Genomic DNA, 14,625 nt, shown 5'->3' with positions numbered 1-14,625 from the left:
CAGGGTGAGCCTTCAAAGCTGCATCCAGAGTCCAGAGTCACCTCACCTCTGCAGTGCATATGGTAGGACATTAGGATTTTGGGTAGCATTTTGTATTTTGGCATTTTGTATTAGTTTAGATTGTAACTATAAACTCTTGTAATTATGTATTAATGTAAATATATGAAATTTCATATTATTGAAATTTTCTGCATAATGTATGTTGATAAATGAAATGTTGAGAAATATTTATGAATATGCTTCAAGTAATGAAGTGAACAGAAAAGTTTTGAAAATAGTATTGTGATTTGAGATTGAGATTTTGAGATTGACTTGAAATGTGTATAATGGAGTTTGGATTTGGAAATTATATTGGAAGTGTTTTTAAATAGGTTCAGAAGAATTTTTTTTTCCAATTTACAGCCGGCACTCTACCGGATTTTCTATAAAATTTGCGAAAAAATTCAGATTTATCAAAAATTAAAAATAAATGAATTAAAAAGGGATAAATTGTAAATAGAAACATAAATTGGTGCTCCGGCATACTGGGTGGCATAACTTGCTCGACGACACTGTAGACGGGCAAGGGGTGTCACATTTAGTGGTATCAGAGCTCGGTTTAGGCGTTTCTGGGCCTAGATAGAGTGCATACCATTGCATTGCATTTGTAAGTGTTGAGGTGACATTGATGCAGATCTGTTTGTTTTCTTATTTTGAATAGTATATGGATCCTGCTTCGCAAAGAGCAGTTGAAGAAGAGGTGGAGAGTCGTGCTCCACCCAGGGCTGAATCTGGGGCCAGGGGGGAATCTGCTCCACCAGCAGCTGAGGCTGCTGCCCAACCTCAGTTTGCTCTATTTCAGCAAATGACTGAATTCTACCTACAAATGATAGGGGCAATTCCACCACCACAACCACAGCCTCAACCTCCACCAGCACCACAGAAATCTCATTTAGAGAAACTGCGAAAGCATGGGGCTGTGGACTTCTTTGGGAAGAGGGAGGATGATCCCATGACTACAAAAAACTGGTTGGATAGAACCATCAGAGTGCTGAAACAGCTAAACTGCCCCCCTGAGTAGAACCTGGAGGGTGCTATGTCCCTACTTCAGGATGATGCATATCAGTGGTGGGACACAGTAACCAGTGAGGTGCAACCTGAACGGATCACTTGGGAATTCTTCCTCACAGAGTTCAGGAAGAAATATGTGAGCAAAGTGTATTTAGAAGAGCGCAGAAGAGAATTTATCAGTCTGAGACAGAGACAATTGTCAGTGGTTGAGTATGAGCGTGAGTTTGTTATACTGAGCCGATATGGGAGGAAGATAGTCCCTACAGAGGCAGAGAGGTGCAGAAGGTTTGAAGAAGGGCTCAATGACAACATCAAAGTCATGATCACAGCATTGGAGATCACTGATTTTGCTAAGCTAGTAGATGCTGCATCAAAAGTGGAAAGGGTCCGGATAAATGAACAAAATAGAAGGGAAAGACAGCAGAAGAGGGGTCTAGGTCAGTCTAGTACATTTTCTGCTCCCAGTAAGAAGAGTAAGGGTCCTCCTGCTCAGAGTTCAGGACCACCACATGGTCAGGGTCAGTCTCAGGGGCCCAGACCATAGTTCACACCTAGGAGAGGCCAGTTCACACCATCAGTGAGCAGCTCTCCAGGGACAGTGTTCAGGGGACCAGCCCCAGCATCTTCTACTTATCAGTACTGTTAGAAGTGGCATAAGGGGGATTTTTGGCGAGTGACTGATGCATGCTTACGGTGTGGATCGACAGAACATCAGATCAAAATTTGTCCGAAGAGGACTACTACAGTTGCTCTAACACAAGCCCAGCGGACACTGCTCTGCACCACAAAGGGTAGGAAGCCGTGAAACTCGAGGTAGCTGGTCCATCACTGAGGCTTGCATCTGAGTCAGCTGAGAGGCCAGACACTAGAATACCAACCAGGGCCTATGCCATCAGAGCTCAGGAAGAGCAAGATGCCCCGGATGTCATCAGGGGTACGTTTTCCCTCTACAACACTTCTGTGCACGCATTGGTGGATCCAAGATCCACTCATTCCTACATTTGCATCAAACTACCCATACAAAGGAGTTCCAGTAGAGGAGAGTGATCAAGACATTCTGGTCACAAATCCACTAGGCCATAGTGTGGTAGTGAATAAGGTGTATAAAGGTTGCCCGTTGAGGATTCAAGGGTATGAATTCTTAGCAGACCTAATTGAATTGCCCTTCCACGAGTTTGATGTGATTTTAGGAATGGATTGGTTGTCACGTCATCAGGCAATAGTTGATTGCAAATTGAAGAGGATTTCTCTGAAAACTTCTGAGGGTAATGAGATCACTGTTGTGGGTGAAAGGACAGATTTCCTGTCCAATGTTATCTCAGCCACAGTTGCAAGAAGATTGATGAGAAAAGGCTGTGAAGCTTACCTAGCACATGTGATTGATACTAGGCAAGCTAAGCCAAACTTGCATGATATACCCACAGTAAGAGACTTCCCAGATGTATTTCATGAAGAGTTGCTTGGTTTACTACCAGAAAGGGAAGTCGAGTTTGCTATTGAGGTAATGCTGGGTACAACACCCATTTCTATTGCTCCTTATAGGATGGCACCCACTGAATTGAGGGAGTTGAAAACTCAATTGCAAGAGTTGCTTGATAAGGGGTTCATACGCCCCAGTGTGTCACCATGGGGAGCTCTGGTGCTGTTTGTGAAGAAGAAGGATGGAACTTTGAGATTGTGTATTGATTACCGGCAGTTGAACAAAGTAACTTTGAAGAATAAATATTCGTTGCCCAGAATTGACGATCTGTTTGATTAGTTGAAAAGAGCCAGTGTATTTTCAAAAATTGATCTCAGATCAGGGCATCATCAGTTGAGGGTAAAGGATGCAGATGTGTCAAAAACTGTATTCAGAACCCGGTATGGGCACTATGAATTTCTAGTGATGCCATTTGGGTTAACAAATACACCAGCAGCATTTATGGACCTTATGAACTTTATCTTCCATCCATACTTAGATCAGTTTGTAGTGGTCTTTATTGATGATATTCTGGTGTATTCCAAGACCAGGGAAGAACATGATGAACATTTGAGGATTGTTCTGCAAACCCTACGAGAAAAAAAGCTGTATGCTAGGCTGTCCAAGTGTGACTTCTGGATGAGTGAAATCTCTTTCTTTGGACACATAGTATCAGCTGAGGGGATTAGAGTGGATCCCAAAAAGATAGAAGCAGTGATGGAATGGAAGCCTCCCAGAAATACAACTGAGGTCAGAAGTTTCTTGGGGCTAGCTGGGTATTACTGAAGATTTGTGAAGGGATTTTCTCTTATAGCTGCTCCAATGACCAAGTTATTGCACAAGAATATGAAATTTGGCTAGAACGACAAGTGCCAAGCCAGTTTTGAGAGGCTAACAACTATGTTGACAGAAGTACCAGTGTTAACACAGCCAGTGTCGAGAAGAGACTTTGTGGTCTACAGTGATGCCTCACATAATGGGCTAGGGTGTGTCTTGATGCAAGAGGGCAAGGTGGTCGCCTATGCTTCTAGGTAGTTACGGCCACATGAACAGAACTACCCTGCTCATGACCTGGAGTTAGCAACAATTATCTTCGCACTGAAGATATGGAGGCATTATTTATATGGTGAAAAATGCTACATCTATACGGACCACAAGAGCCTAAAATATTTGCCAACCCAAAAGGAGCTCAATCTTAGATAGAGGCGATGGATTGAGTTCCTAAAGGACTATGATTGTGTGATAGATTATCATCCTGGGACTGATGCTTTAAGCAGGAAGTCCATCACAGCTTTAAAATCACTAAATGCCTGTCTGTCCATAGCTCAAGATGGAGCTATTTTGGCTGAGTTGCAAGTGATGCCAACCCTGCTACAACATATACAAGATGGGCAGAGGGTAGATGAAAAATTAATGGCCATTGTGGGTAAAATTCCAGAGGGAAAGGAAACTAAATATGAGGTGAAAGCAGATGGGTGTCTGTACTACAGAGAAAGAGTGTGTGTACCAGATGATGGGGAACTGAAGACTAGTATTCTGAAAGAAGCACACACTAATGTTTATGCTATGCACCCGAGAAGCACAAAAATGTAAAATGATTTGAAGCCTCATTATTGGTGGCCTGGTATGAAGAGGGATATAGCTGACTATGTGACTAAATGTTTGACATGTCAGCAAGTTAAAGTAGAACATGAAGTTCCATCAGGATTGCTACAGCTTATAAGCATACCTGAATGGAAATGGGACCGGATCACTATGGATTTTATTAGTGGTCTACCTCTCACCCAAAGGAAGCATGATGCAGTATGGGTGATAGTGGATAGATTGAAATCGGTCAAGACATTTATGCCGATTAGGGTGACTACTCACTGGAGAAGCTAGCGGTGTATATCGCTGAGATAGTTAAACTGCATGGAATCCCACTTTCCATCATATCTGACCGAGACCCAAGGTTTACATCGAGATTCTGGAAAAAGTTGCAAGAAGCCTTGGGCACACAACTCCGTTTTAGCACGGCTTTTGATCCCCAGACGGATGGACAGTCAGAATGAGTAATCCAGGTAAACTTAGAAACTAATTGAATTTTCGTAATTAATAAATTGAAATGATAGTAATAATGTGAATTATATGATAGATCCTGGAGGATATGCTAAGGAGTTGTGTCATTGAGTTTAAGGGGAGTTGGGATAGATACCTTCCACTGGCAGAATTCGCATATAATAATAGCTATCAAGCTAGCATTCAAATGGCTCCATATGAAGCACTGTATGGGAGGAAATGTAGAACCCCAGTGTGTTGGACTGAATTGGGCGAAGATAAGCTGGTAGGACCAGACCTGGTGAAACAGACTGAGGAGAAAGTGAAGATAATCAAAGCTAACCTGAAGGTTGCCTCAGATAAACAAAAATCATATGCCGACTTGAAGAGAAAAGAGATAGAGTATGCAGTTGGTGATAAAGTGTTTCTCAAAGTCTCATCGTGGAAGAAAGTACTGAGATTTGGGAGAAAGGGTAAGTTAAGCCCTAAGTTCATTAGCCCATATGAAGTCATTGAACGTGTGGGACCAGTGGCCTATCGGCTAGCTTTACCACCAGAACTGGATAAAATTCATAATGTATTCCATATTTCTATGCTAAGAAGATATCGTTCAGATCCTTCACATGTCATTTCCATGGAAGAGATTGAAATCCAACCGGACTTGACATATACAAAAGAACCTATACAAATCCTAGCTCGGGAAGTGAAGGAACTGAGAAATAAATAAATTCCACTGGTCAAAGTGCTTTGAAGGCACCACAACACTGAAGAGGCAACTTGCGAAAGTGAAGAGATGATGAGGCAACAGTTCCCTCAACTGTTTGCATCAGGTAAATTTCGAGGATGAAATTTTTATTAGAGGGGAAAGTTTGTAACATCCTCATTTTAGCAACTCCATACAGTCTACTATTTCGGTGACCAGTGTCGGCCCGGACAGCTAGAATATCCGAAAAAATATTTAAACTAAAGTGAAGAACCATAATTAACTCAAATATTAACAAGAAAAATTTAGAAAAAATTTTAGGAATAAAATACAACCAAGTTAAATGAGCCGATGCCCTAGCGATGGGTAACCTAGTGAGAAGTTGCAGTTCTCGCAACTAGGAGCCCTAGACCTAGGGAAAAAATTATAAAATAATTTTTGGGACTCCAGAGAAGGGTCATTGAGGTTCTAATGGCATTAGAATGCCAATAAAATACTTAGAAAAATTTTTCAATCGATACAGACAATTTTGGCCCGTTAACCCAAACTGAGGGCATTTTGGTCATTTCATCTTCAGAGATGATTTTTGGCCAACTTTTACAGTTAAATAAATAATTTATATAACATAAAATATGACTAAATGTTGTTAAAAATTTAATTGAAATTAATTAGATAAGAAATGGAGAAGAAATGAAAGAAAATAGCATTATGACATCATAATGATGTCATTAAAGTTTTTCCAACATATCCAATATGGACACATGGCATCAACTTATTTTAAAGAGACAAAATGGGCTGAAAATGAAACAAAAATTCAGATTTCTCTTCCTTGCTTCTTCCTTGCCGTGAACCATTCCACCATAACCACCATTAACAAACTTCTAAACCTCCATTTCCCTAGCTTTCTTCCACCAAAAACCCTAATTATCAACACAAAAAATTGTTCTATCATCTTGGTGAGTATTTTGGGAGCAAAAAGAAAGGAAAAGGAAGAGCTTTAGCAAGTGGGAAAATCTCACTCCATAGAGGTTAGTGACTTAAACTTAAATTTCAATTTAAATTCATGTTTAATACTTATGAATGAGTGCAAATGATAAGGAAATTGATGGAGTACCATTTGTATGTAAACCCTAAGTTTTGGCAGCCTTGGTTGGGCAAGATTGTGATGATTTTAATGAAGTTAAAAGAGTAGTATGGCTGCCCACAATATGTCTCTTTTATGTGGATTGATGAAATGCAGTCCTAATGCATGGTTTAAAATGTTGAGTTAGGGTTTGGAGTGGGAAAATGGGACTTTGATCATGTGATGATGGAAGTAGGTTTTAATGGTCAATTAGTGACCATTTGGTTTGGTTTGAATAAAAAATGAAGTGTGTTGAGTGATGGGATTTGGGTTTGGTGTGGTTGCCCTTGGTGACCTATAGAATTAGGCATGAGTCTAGCAGGTTTGGGCAGCCATAACTTGAATTGTATAGGTTCAATTGGTGCAAGGCCAATTGGACATGAAACTAGACACATAATGGAACAACTTTGGTGAAGAAACCATGCCCATAAAACCAAACCAAGTGGACCAAAAGCTTGCCCTAATCCGGGTGACCTGCAGTCTACCTGGGCAAAATGACCAAATGAATAGTATTTGGTCATTTGGCCATAAATCAGTGTAGAAAGGTCCAATTGATCTGAAATTTTACAGCAATAAGCTGAGATATAGACCAACAACTTTCATGAAGAAATATAACCCAAATTATGACCAGAACATGTTCAAAAGGTGAGTTGCAGTCACTCTTCATTACACTGTAGATATGGTCAGTCCAAAAATTCTGGACAAAATTTTAATCAGGCCAGTTGTGGTTTTTGGACTATAACTTGAGCTACAAAACTCCAAATAGAGTGATTCAAAAAAGGAAATGCAACTAGATAAAATAAGGAACAACTTTCATGCTGATCACTTTGCCAAATTCCCACTACAAAATTGACCAATGGAACAGTAAAGACACAACATAAAAACTGAAAATTCTGCCCAACTAACATTAAGCCTACAAATGGTATTGGCAACCAATACCAACAAATTTTGAATGCAAAATATGGTATGTTGATGATATTAGAACCAATGTACCTATTGCCTATACAAAAGTCAACATTTTTTTTACCAATAAATGGAATAGTAACACTAAAACTTAAATTCCAAAAATTGTGAAACTTAAAAGTGTAAAATGCCCTAGTATACCTAACAAGATTGGTTTGTATCGCTTGGCATGCCAATAGGGTTCTGTTAACAGTACTGCATATGGCTTTATGCCATTCTGTGTTTCATGTCTTCCCATGCCATTCTGTGACATAATAGCCTTTGGCTATGTTATTTGAATTATTACACTTGGGTTTTAACCCTGACAATTATTACAGCTTATTAGCTATTCTGTTGCACACCGGGAGACATAATGTGACCGATGGTGTGATGGTCTGAGGTACTTAGTACCCAGTGCCAGTTCACCCGTTTATCCAGTCCAGTCAACTAGTATGGGTTACTCGGGCAATGATAATAAACCTTATCAAATTTTAATTGAATAATACTGCAAATAATACCAGAAATTAAGTCTACCCAAAAATGAAATCATACATTTTGCATAATTATTTTATTTTATTTTATATTGTCACCACTAAGCAGAATTGCTTAGCGCGTCGCTTTTGCCACGCGCAGGTACTGGAGACCTAGCTGGGGAGCCCAGCAAATATCAGACAGGGTGAGCCTTCAGAGCTGCATCCAGAGTCCAGAGTCACCTCACCTCTACAGTGCATATGGTAGGACATTAGGATTTTGTGTAGCATTTTGTATTTTGGCATTTTGTATTAGTTTGGATTGTAACTATAAACTCTTGTAATTATGTATTAATATAAATATATGAAACTTCATATTATTGAAAATTTCTGCATAATGTATGTTGATAAATAAAATGTTGAGAAATATTTGTGAATATGCTTCAAGTGATGAAGTGTACAGAAAAGTTTTGAAAATAGTATTGTAATTTGAGATTGACTTGAAATGTGCATAATGGAGTTTGGATTTGAAAATTATATTGGAAGTATTTTTAAACAGGTTCAGAAGAAACTGTTTTTCCAATTTACAGCCGGCACTCTGCCGGATTTTCTATAAAATTTGTGAAAAAATTCATATTTATCAAAAATTGAAAATAAATGAATTAAAAAGTGATGAATTGTAAATAGAAACATAAATTGGTGCTCTGGCACACTAAGTGGCATAACTTGCTCGGCTACACTGTAGACGAGTAAGGAGTGTCACATTTTGGGTTTTGGTCCAAACCACAACCTTGTAGGTCTATGTCTTATTGCATGTAGGACAAAATTTCAGGTCATTCTGAGTTGTGTAGACCAAGATATGGTCAATTTACCAATGCTGGACAGAATGCACTAAAATGGTTGGCTTAGGTCATTTTTAGGTCACTTTTGGTTTGGCCAGTTTTGGTACCTGAATTTGTGCAAGCTATTGGGCTTTGGTGTCTTCATAACAATTGTAGATCTTTGTCTAAACTATTCATGGTAAAACGTTCAGGTCAATTGGACCTGTTTTAAGTGAGTTATGGTCAAAACACTAACTGCTACCCAAATGGTAAATTTTCAGGCTTTCAAGTCACTAATCCAGATTTGGTCATTTTTCAAGTCACCTTCTAGGCAGAATTTAGGTAAGCTTTCTTCATGAAAGTTGGCACATTTTGTGCCTAGTTTCACCTTCAATTAGTCTCATACCAATTGGAGTCACACACTTAAGGTTCTAAGCTAAAATATACACTGCCCTACTATACATTCTTCATCCCTTACCAATTACACATCCTATACTTACCAAGCTAACTCTTTCATGCCAACTCTGTTTTGTACCATACCATTAACACACTTAACAACACATTTTGGCCATTTTGAATAGCGTGTAACCATTCTCAACATACACATTATAACTCATAATTTTCCAAAGTCCATTTACACAATTTAAGCACATGAACATACCTCATTTACATGTCTAAATCCAAACAATTATACACATACACATGCTGCCACCATAAGCATCATAATTCAACAAACCATTCCATGAAACTACACATTTCTAACCACACTTTAAAGTTGCTAAATTACCTCATTGAACACATCTCCTTCAAATTGCTTTCAAGCTTCCAAAACCAATTGCACCATTACACATACACTTAATATACATTGTCTAAATCATTCCTACACACATAAACACTTACATCAACATCTTAAACAACCATTTACAAGTGAAAACAATTTAAATATACTGAATTCCCATGGTTGCTGAAATAGTGTATCACCATTAAATCATCAAACTTCAAAACTTCTTCCCCAAAATAACTCCCTACAACATCCACTCAAGGTTTAATGAAATAAGAATTGAAAATACACACTTACCACTTTTAAAGCTTGACCAAAACTTCACTAAACTTCTTAAAATTGCTATCTAACTCTTCCTTGTGATGTGGAGAGCAAAGTTAATGAAGCAAGCTTTGGGGTTTAAGTTGAAAATGGTGAAGATTGTGGAGCTTTTGAAGGTTTTGGCTATGGAGGAATTTGGGACCTCAATTCGGCATGGAGAAGATGAAGCATAAACTGAATTGCCTAGTGGACATACACATGTCCCTTAATGAGTTTAAATACCCCTTAGTGCTCCACTATAGTTTAATTAAACAATATTATGTGTTAAAGTTTTAATTGTTCAAATTATACCCCATTTCTTGCACTATTATTATAATGTACCACAATTTTAATTTTTATGATATTTTGAAAGTGTGCTATCACTCATTTTTAATGGACATTGAGGTCAAAAGGCAATTCGGGGTGTCAATTGACCACAATGGCCCTATTCGAGTTGTATTCCTGACTTTTCGGTAACACCGAGTTTTATCATTTTCTCGATTTCTCATTTTTCTTTATACTAATTAATTAATTTTTCTTTGATATTTCTAATAAAATTTATACTTTAATAAGTCTTTAATTATGTGGCGAAACTAAATTCTGAGGTTTCCCTGCAGTTCTAGGGTCGGCTATTGCCTGCGCCGTAACTTCCCCGTGCAGTCACCTATTGCTGCGGTGCTGGCTCATTTAACTTAGTTTCATTTCATTGCTATTATTTTTTCTTTGTTTTTCTTGTATTTTTTTTATTGTGTTTCATTATTTTATGTCTCCTCACTAACATTTAAATGTTGTTCTAGGCATCCTAGCTGTCCGGAACGACACTGGTCACCGGAACATTAAAACGCACTATCGAACATAGGGGTATTACAAAAATGACCAAAATGTGTTGTTAAATGTGTTAATGGTAAGGTACAAACCAGAATTGGCATGAAGGAAGTAATTTGGTAAGTGTTGAATATGTAATTGGTAAGTGATGAGGAGTGTGTAGTAGGGCAGTGTATGTTTTGTCTTAGAACTTTAAGTGTGTGACTCCAATTAGTATGAGACCAATTGAAGGTGAAACTAGGCACAAAATGTGCCAACTTTCATTAAGGAAGCTTACCTAAATTCTGCCTAGAAGGTAACTTGAAAAATGACCAAATCCGGATTAGTGACTTGAAAGCCTGAAAATTGACCATTTAAGCAGCAGTTAGTGTTTTGACTATAACTTACTCGAAACAGGTCCAAATGACCTGAAATTTTTACTATGAATAGTTTAGACATAGATCTACAATTCTTATGAAGAGACCAAAGCCCAGAAATGGCCAGAACCAAGCCAAATAGCTTGTAGAAATTTAGGTACCAAAACTGGCCGAACCAAAAGTGACCTAAAAATGACATAAGCCTACCATTTTAGTGCATTCTATCCAGCATTGGTAAATTGACCATATCTTGGTCTACACAACTCAAAATGACCTGAAATTTTGCCCCGCATGCAATAAGACATAGACCTACAAGTTTGTAGTTTGGACCAGAACCCAAAAACCGGGGGAACTAGGTCGTCCGGCTAGGTCAAATTAGTACACCGAAATTCGATAAATTGCAATAAAATGCAATACACTTGGAAATGAAATTGGTAGCATACACCAACACTAAAGGGCTATAAAATATGAAATATTGGTAATATTAGAATTGACTCACTTAGAGTGCATTAAGGGTCAAGATTATAGGTTGACTAATGAAATGAATTGAAGGGAATAGTACCAAGAAAATTTAAATATTGGATTTTATTGTTAGAAATAAATTCATTAAGCACTGAAACACTTTAAATTGTGTGTTTCAGTTGAAAATGATATTGAGAAGCTTAAGGAATACTAAGTCAGGGCTAAGAGGCATATATCAAAGGTCTGTGCACAATACTTTTTCTATTCACTGCTTTTATCAAAAAATTTATTTGGAGAAATGAGTTATGAATAATTTTTTATTGTTTTAGCTTTGGGAATATTATTTGGAAATTATTGTGTTGCCTACTTTGCAAATAAAAATTTTGAGATAAAATATGATTTGTGGTTTGTATGAAATATTTAAATATTGTGATTTGAAATTGTTTTGATTCACACTTGGCATGACAATATTACTATGTTCCTCCTCCATTTATGGGGTGAGTGTGATTATATTCCTCCCTCTTTGACTTGCTAGTCTAGGGTGAGTGTGGATGAGTTCTCATTATTTAGCTAGCTTCATCCCTCATTGATTTCGATTATTGGGGTGAGTGTGCCTTGTCATGATGTACACACAGCATGTTTGGAAAAATTTGTGTCATGGCCTAAATTGTGTTATTGATTGGCAACACTGTGTTATTCAGTTATTTGATCAAATTGTGTTATTGATTGGTAAAACTGTGTTATTCAGTTATTTGATCAAATTGTGTTATTGATTGGTAAAACTGTGTTATTCAGTTATTGATCAAATGATGTTATTGATTGGCAAAACTGTGTTATTCAATTGTTTAATCAAATTTGTGTTATATGAACTTTGTAAATTGTGAAATGGAATTGTGAATTAATTGATTTGTAAATTGTCAATAAAAGTTTTATGTATCGCAATTCAAATTGTCATTGTACACCACTGAGTAAATTTTACTCAGCGATAGCTTTTCATTGCTGTCGCAGGTAGACAGACTGACAGGGCAGCAGACTAGGCTGCTAGTACTATATTGAGAGTTCATCGGGTATATTGAGTGTACCATATTTTGCATTTTGTATTGTAATGTATGTTCACTGTATGTATATATTGTTCTTGGTTTTGAGCAGTTGTAAATTAAAATTGTACACTAAAGTTGTAAACTAAATTTGTAAATTATTTTGGTTTGTAAATATTGTGATATATTTCTTTTATCTCAGCTTTTGAAAATACTGGAAAATTATTATGGATTTGAGTTGGCAAATGTTGAGAAACTTATTGTGTTGATTGGATATTAGAGTTTGGGGATTGAACAAAATATTGGAAGTGCTTTTTTACAGGTTTTTGAAGAATTGCTTTATTCAAAATACAGATGGCACTCTGTCAAAATTTTTACAGAAATTATTAATACTTCAAATGTGTTATCTGGTTTCATTTCAGTTAAAAATTTTTTTTTAACACTTATAAATAGTGCTCACCACTGTAAAAAGAAGTAAGAAAAGGTTTAAAATCCCTTGTAGTGTATTTAATGGGTTATCAGTATACGAAGTTTGTAATTCATTAGGTATACTACAGGATCATGTTATGCCTTACGGAGGGGTAGGGTGTGACATCATCATTATATGTCTGTTCACTATCACTAAAGTATAGTTCCAGACATCCTGACTTACTTGGACTGTTATTTGGCCACTAGAGCAACAAAACGTACAGAATACGTACAGGGAGGATGTTACATTGTGTAACCTTCTGGTAGGAGAAAAACCGAAGGAAGCATGAAGAGCCATAGTACACGGGTCATGTAAATGGCCCCACGTACCTTACCAAGACCCTGTGTAACTCACTGGACACCTAAAGTTGAAGTACTAAAGGAGAAAAATAATACACGATCCGTGCACCTCAACTCATGTAAACCATAAGAGCCCCATGTAACTTGCTGCCTCCCATCTAAAAGAAGCTAAGTGTAGTCCAGAAACTTACATGCCCTTGGGCCATGTAGTGCCACATGGGCCATGTACTATGCAATAGCTAGTATTCCTATGCGACTCTAACTGCTCTTTTCATGGGCCAGATAGACTTCTAATGCTCTAGGGACTCTGAAACATAACCTTAAGCCACCTAATATAAAATACAGGAAGACAGAAAGCATGAAAAAGGAGAGATGCCTTCGAGAGAAGCCCTTCCAATTCAGTTTTAGCATGGTAATGAAAGAGCGAAAGTATGAAAAACACAAGTTTAGATCATTGAAATTCAAAATTTTTCTTCTAGGGTCACATGCATCATGCAAGATTTATTTTTATCTATTCGATTTCAATGATAAATAGCATATTAAAACTCTTTTAATACATTTTTTGGATCCACATTTGCCATTTAAGATTTTAGAATTAATAGATTAATCCATTAGAACCCTAGATTAGATCAAGAACAAGTGCACTAACCTTTTGATGCACTGCAGTGTGTTTAGCACCTTTGGGATGCGTCTTTAGGACACCAGATATTGTCCCTCTAGCTTGTCCACACCAAGATCACCTATGGCAGCCCTTGAACAGCTTCTAAAGCTTTTTCTATGAATTAGAAAATCAAGTTTTGCCTTTTGAGAGATTACAAATGTAAATAGGACACTATAAACAATTTCTAGTATTTTTAATTCAAGAGATTATTTGCTAATCTCTTTGAATAGATGAGAGATGAAGAAGAAGAGGGGAGAGGGCAGCCAAGGGTGGTGGCACAAAGAGAGAATGGCAGCTTATTATTTTTGTTCTTTCATCCTTATACTTATATAGCTAGGTCACCACTTAAAACCCTTGTCATATGTCACCCTCTGATTGGCTCTAGGTTTAATTGACCCAATCTCATTGTGCCAAGTATCAAACCTATATTTAATCTTAATTTTAATAATCTTACATGATAAAAAGACATTTGGCAAGCTTATGTGTAGTGCCATGTGTCACCATTTCATGGTGTCACATGTCACCTTGTGAAATGACCAAAATACCCTTTGACTTAATTTTGAGTTCTCAACCCAAAATAATTATTTCTCTTCTTCTAATCAATTTATATCAAATATAAAATAATTAATTAATCTCTATTAATTAATTTCTTATTAATTAAATTCATATTTAAACACTTTAAATATAAACTTATACTATACATCTAATAACCTAGATTTGGTTTCAAGTCATGCTAGGGACTTTGCAATCTAATTGCAAACCAAACCTATTTAATTAATCAATTAAACTCTTTAATTACTTAATTAAATCATATTTTAGTTGGTGATTAC

Source organism: Hevea brasiliensis, chromosome 12 (assembly GCF_030052815.1).
Source record: "Hevea brasiliensis isolate MT/VB/25A 57/8 chromosome 12, ASM3005281v1, whole genome shotgun sequence".
Classification (NCBI taxonomy): Eukaryota; Viridiplantae; Streptophyta; class Magnoliopsida; order Malpighiales; family Euphorbiaceae; genus Hevea; species Hevea brasiliensis.
Note: the sequence above shows the minus strand (reverse complement) of the source record.